Consider the following 6131-nt stretch of genomic DNA (forward strand, 5'->3'; position numbering starts at 1 on the left):
GGATTTGTTCTCTAGATATCTCCACCAATTAGATTAAAGGACGGATGCTCATGTGATCTCTTTCTGGGGTTTTTATTCGCTACGATACACTTAATACCCTTTCCAGCCACCAGGAGTAAAGATTCTAAAGGGTAAATAAGGCGGTGTGTGTGTGTGTGTTTCGCTCTCCTGTCCCCGGGGATTGGCGCAGGTCTCTGGTCCAATCCATCTCCTGCTGCTGTTGTCCTTCCTCCTCCTCCACCTTCTCTTCTTCCTCCTCCTCCTCCCTTCCTTTCTGGTCCCACTGGCCATGAACAAAAGTGAGAGCTAAGCCTACACTTAAATTATACCGATCATCCCTCACTCCTTCTCTCTCCCTCACACCCACTCCCTTTCTATCTTTCCTTCACCCCTTCCCTCTTTACTCCCTACCCCCCATCTCCTCTCTCTCACTACCTTCCCGTCACTCCCTCACCCCATCTCCTCCCTCTACCTCACCCCTTCTCTCTTCTTCCTCCCAGCCGTGATTTTCGAAGTCTCGGGGTAATTTAGTGGTGACACAATGACCCATCAGGCAGACTTCACCTTACTGAGGATATTCACAGACAGGACGTCCTAGCCCCCTCTAGTGTCAAAGTTTAACCTTAATGAACCCTAAATTGTCACAGTCTTAGGTGGTCATATTACCATCGTTTTCTTTATTCTTCCTATCTTGAATCATGTGTGTTCTCATCTACCTCGTCTGTCCATGTCTGTATTTCGTTATTCCCTATTCTATTTCTTCTGTGTTATTGCCTTTTCTTCCCATTTCTATCTTTTCTTTTCCTCTCAGGTAAGAATTTTTCTTTTCCGTCCGACCGGTTGTCCGCAGAGACACCGGAGTGGGTAGTAGCACGAGTACCCTGTGATCACACGCCTTCCCTTGCCTCATCTACCACCAACACCACGCTGTCCATCACCTTCACTATCGCCCTCTAGTGCCGAAGGCGAGTGGAGAGAGAGCAGGCCATGACAAATAATTTCTGTTAGTCCCTCCACTGTGCATCTTGTAAACACGACGATAATTTCACCGAACGTCTATGGATATCGATTAAACCTATTTTGAGCACGTAACCCAACAAGGTCTCGATCGTTTATTACTTTTTCCGCTTTATTTTATGAAGTTATCTTTTGTTTCCTTTCTATAGCCGCCATCTTGTGTTTCCTTTTCAGTTTTATTTATGTACACAACATTCAGACGAGGACATCAGTGACATCAGGAGAGGGGGAAGATGTCACCAAAAGACCTCCAACCCATGTAAACAAATGGAGAAGATTGAGGTGGGGAGAAGGGAGAAGAGAGGAGGTAGCTGGAAAAGATGGAGGGGAAATGAGGAGAAAGAGGGGGTAGATGGGTGAGGGCGAAAGGGGGATCATAGACGCCACTTATTCTATCCCCCCGGCACGAGTCAGGAACTGTTTGTATCCCCTCCCCACACACACTCTTTCTCTCTCTCTCATCCGATTGTAAACACTGTAATTCACTCTCCCTAGGTAAACATCAGTCAACTAATTCAACATTCAATCTCCCTTACAACATTATCACATTCCTCGGTCAAAATACTCTCCCTTAGAGCAGTGTTGCCACATCCTTGGATCAATATACCCTTTCCCAGAGCCTTGTTACCACATCTCAGTCAACATATTAAAATTTCTCCTGAAACCATTGTTGCCATATAAAATAGTTAAGAGTCTTTTCTTGTCCCAGTGTTGCCACATCCAATCGACACATCTCGAATGACAGAGAGCTAATACCACCCCATTATTTGTGACGGGAAGGAAGGAAGGAAGGACCACACTGTTTTCTTTCCATCTTACCAATATAACCACACCATTTTCTCTCTATCTTACCAACATGACCACACCATGTATATTTATGGTATGAATAACAGATATTGACGAGTTGTGATATTTGGCTTCTTTTTCCTCTGAATCTCTCATCGCTGTTTATCTCTCGCAACATAAGATTCTTCCTCCTCCTCCTCACCTCTCGCTGCCTTTCATTCCCTCACTTTCCTCCTCCTTATCTTTCACAACTTCTCACTCTCCCTCCTACCTCACCTCTCCACTCTCCCTCCTGCCTCACCTCTCACTCTCCCTACCTCCACCTCTACTCCCCTCCCACCTCACCTCTCACTCTCCCTCCTACCTCACCTCTCACTCTCCCTCCTACCTCACCTCTCACTCCCTCCCTACCTCCTCCTACTCTCCCTCCTACCTCACCTCTCACTCTACCTCCTCATTACCTTCTACAATCTTTCATTTTCCTTCCACTAATCAACACAATTCTCTGACGAAAACAAAAAATCGAACTCAAATCCTCCCCTTTTCTCTCCCCCCTCCACGATTCCGTTGTCATGGAGACGTACAGTACACGATCTGTTACGGGTGCTCTGGGTGGGGTCAAACAAAGTGACCTAATTGACCTATTATGGTGTGACCCTGATCTGGCCTAGTAAAGGGACAAGAAAGATTATTAAAACACACACATACACACTATCTGACATAAAGGTAACTTTAAAAGAAGTCTCATACTTACGGTGTTATTGACGAGTTGTTATTAATCTCTTATATTTTGTCTGTATGTATATAATTTACACCTTTTACTTGTCAATAAACGTATCTATCTATGTTCATATCAAGAGAGCAAGCATGAAAGCACGAGATACAATATTCATGTTGGCCCAAGTGTCAACTACACCCTTCAAGGTATGGTACAATTCACGAGAAACCTTTTCTAGGAGATCTGTAGGTAATGTATCTTGCTTCTCCTGGGGACAGCGTGATGTCTTGTGTACCCTCAGAGGGACGTGTGAGCTGACAGTCTCCTCAGTTAGTGCTTTCTCAAGGTTACGAAAACAGAGGCTGGTCCACCATTCCTGAATTACCACGTTGCAGTCCGAGATATGTTTTGTTTGTTTTTTGTCGTTTTTACTCTCCCTATGACGCTCTGTTCTGTGTTGTAAATTTAGATATTACAACTCGTTCCAAGAGCAATTTTACGGAGATAGATTTGGCTGTTACCCGCCACTTTTCGGTTCAATAAGTTCTTGAATGCACCTAGATGTCTTACCATAGCGGGTGAGTTTTCGTCAGTATGAATTTAAATGTAATCAAACGAGATACTGTACAATCCATTTCACTTAGTTACTAGGATTACTGTTGGACACCGGCCAGCAGGTCTATATTATTATCCAGATCTACACTTACTTGTATAACTATGGAGTAAAATAGTTAATGGCTTTTAAAAACGTAAATTTATATATATTTATTGGTACTACAGTCTGTAATCTACAGACCACTTTGAACTACCTAGTATTTGTCCGTTCCTTTCTCAGCCGTTTGGAGATGTAGCCAACCTGCTCGGATCAGCTGTCTCACGTCAACAATAGTGTGGTTTTGTCCAGTCTCTGTTTGGGCTGTGGTCGTGACATGCGTACAGCTTTCAATGGTTATAGGTTAATAGGTATCTGATCTACTAGACCATAATAATCAACAATATTTATATCACACTACAGAGATATAATAGTTCGATGAATTCTAAAAAAAACATGACACTTTAAACTGTAGTGATTATGTGTAGTGGATCAAAAGGTATATCGGGGGCAAGCAAGCTATACCTCACGAAATTGAAGGTTTTTGCAGTATATGAGGAATCCATCACTAACCTGAGGATTGATACAGGTTGATGATGATGATAGGAACACAGCCTTCATCCATAGATAGATAAAGGGAAGGAAACATCAGTGAGGTGGGGTCAGGATATACAGGTATAGCATGGAAGGAGTCAGGATTAAAAGGTCGCGAATTCTCAAAAGTGACGATATCCATGTTATATGAAAAAGTAAACAATGAGGCAGTAAGGGTAGTCTGTGGTACTCACCCCGCCAGGTACTGAACCTTGTACACCTCACCTGCGCCCCTCGCCGATGATGATGGCCAAGATTTTTTTTTAACCGAATTTGTAGCATAAAAGGTGTTGAAGCTATCGTATCCTCTGGAAGCAGGGATCCACACTATATTTTTGTTTACATTCACTGGTGATGTGAAGATATTAAGTCCCGATGTACGATGTTGAGGTGTCTGTGATGAGGGAGTTCCCTAAACGGGCGGCACGACCACCCTTCCTGGCAAGTGGTAGGCAACTGAGGGGATAGGCTGACTCGCTGATGGTGAAGGGGTGAGGGCCAGGTGCTGGCCGGCTGCCAGACTGCTTGCGCCCCACACACACACATTAATGAACGTTAAGGTGACAGGTAAACCGAATTCAAAATGACTTTGGGAAACCAGGGTGGTGACACTAAATTTTAAGTACCGTACTGGTACTATAAAAACCAACTTGACCCTAGTTGACACTCTCATTAGTACTACCCAGGTTATGAATGTAGTATTTTAAAGTTACTTGTCTCTAATAAGTATCAATTATACTTACTAACAGCTAGGGTATCATACCTGGTATACATTTTAAGTTGATAAACTTTACTCGAGAAAGTATGTAGTCACGCCCCCAAACATGAGAACTTGCGAGGGACAACCAGATAAGTAATGGGTCCACTAGGAAAAGGTGTAACACAGAGCGAAACACCGACAAGAATGATTCTGGAACTGTCATCTCGATCATCCAAGTAGACTGAGGGCCTTGGAACTAACAACACCTCAGAGAAGGCCCAATAGGGCAGATCTCATTGAAGCATTCAAAATCCTGGAAGGGATGGAAAACGTTAACCCCGAGCCATTTTTTTTCTCTCGCACCACCAACTCGCGAGAACAAAACTACTACAAACACGCCGTCCCCAGACTGGGGACGGCAACGGGAAAGTAGACCCCGAATCAAGGGATGGAAGTGGAAGTCAGAGGATTGGCAATAATTTACCATATTTACCTAATGGTCACCCACTAAAGGTGGCCACGTCGAGGGGAGGTGGTCAGTGTAGGATCCCTCCATTGTTTTTTTTAATTTTGTCAGGGGCTATTTTGAAGCCCAGTACCGTTCTTGTTTCCACATCTTGGTCTAATAGACCGTTCCATAAGTTTATCACCCTCTATATGGAAGAGTATTTCCTCATTCGTTACTGTCCACCTGCCGTCCCCAGCCGCGGCGCTACTGCCTGCCGTCCCCAACTTAGTGGTCTACTGTCCCACTCAGTGGCGGCTCGTGATAAAATGCTAAAGAGGGACGGCAATTTTTCAAAAATTGCCACAGAAAATAAATATTATTTACCTTGGGGTCCAGTTTGTGAGTTGAAGATCATGGCGTGAACACTCTGGGGCCCAGCTGGGCATTACTTGAAAAAAAAAAAAAAAAAAAAACTCCATGCGGCGGCTCTTTGATGAAGCAAAGTGACGAGTTACTTTTTCATAAGTCCTTTATTTCTGCGATCATTTTATTTTCAATGGATATCAATGCTAAAGCAGATAATCTGTCATTTACCATGGTGTTCCACAAGAAAGATTGGATTCTTTTCAAGGTTGAAAAGCACCTTTCTGCCTCAGCTGTTTATTTAATTTTTTACTTTTATCCTCTTCACCACTGATCAGCTCGTTAGCCACGTCTCTGTTACGCACTGTTGGCAAGTACTGGGCATACACTGGCTCCTGATTGTATCTGAACCTGCTCCAGTGCTTGCCAAGTCTGGTCTTGAATCAGCTCACACTCGGTGCCGAGTACACAAAGTTCAGTTCTCAATTTGCTTGTTCAAGTTCATTACTGGGAAAATGACGAGCACACTTTGGAATGTTATTTCATTTGATATTTTCCATTTTTTTATATTTCAGACAAGCACTGCTCAGGATCTGTCTACTGCGAAGTCGAAGCGCTGCTATTATACCCTTCCACCGAACGTATCAGACAGTACTGAGTGGTGACCGGCTGCAGCGCAGAGATCGCTGGGCTAGTCGCTAACTTGCTATGATTGTCAACTAAATTTAGGTGTATTATTCTTACGAAAAGTGTCAATATATGATGAAGACAACATTCTAACTAAATCTTTTTATATAAAAAATATGAAATTGTTTAATTCTGGTATAGCTGTAGAAGTATCACACGTCTGGCAGTTTTGTAGGCGGTCTACAACCCTTCTTGGAAATTGGGAAACAACAGCACAGGTTCAAAG

This window comes from Homarus americanus, unplaced genomic scaffold, assembly GCF_018991925.1.
Source record: "Homarus americanus isolate GMGI-L3 unplaced genomic scaffold, GMGI_Hamer_2.0 scaffold57965, whole genome shotgun sequence".
Classification (NCBI taxonomy): Eukaryota; Metazoa; Arthropoda; class Malacostraca; order Decapoda; family Nephropidae; genus Homarus; species Homarus americanus.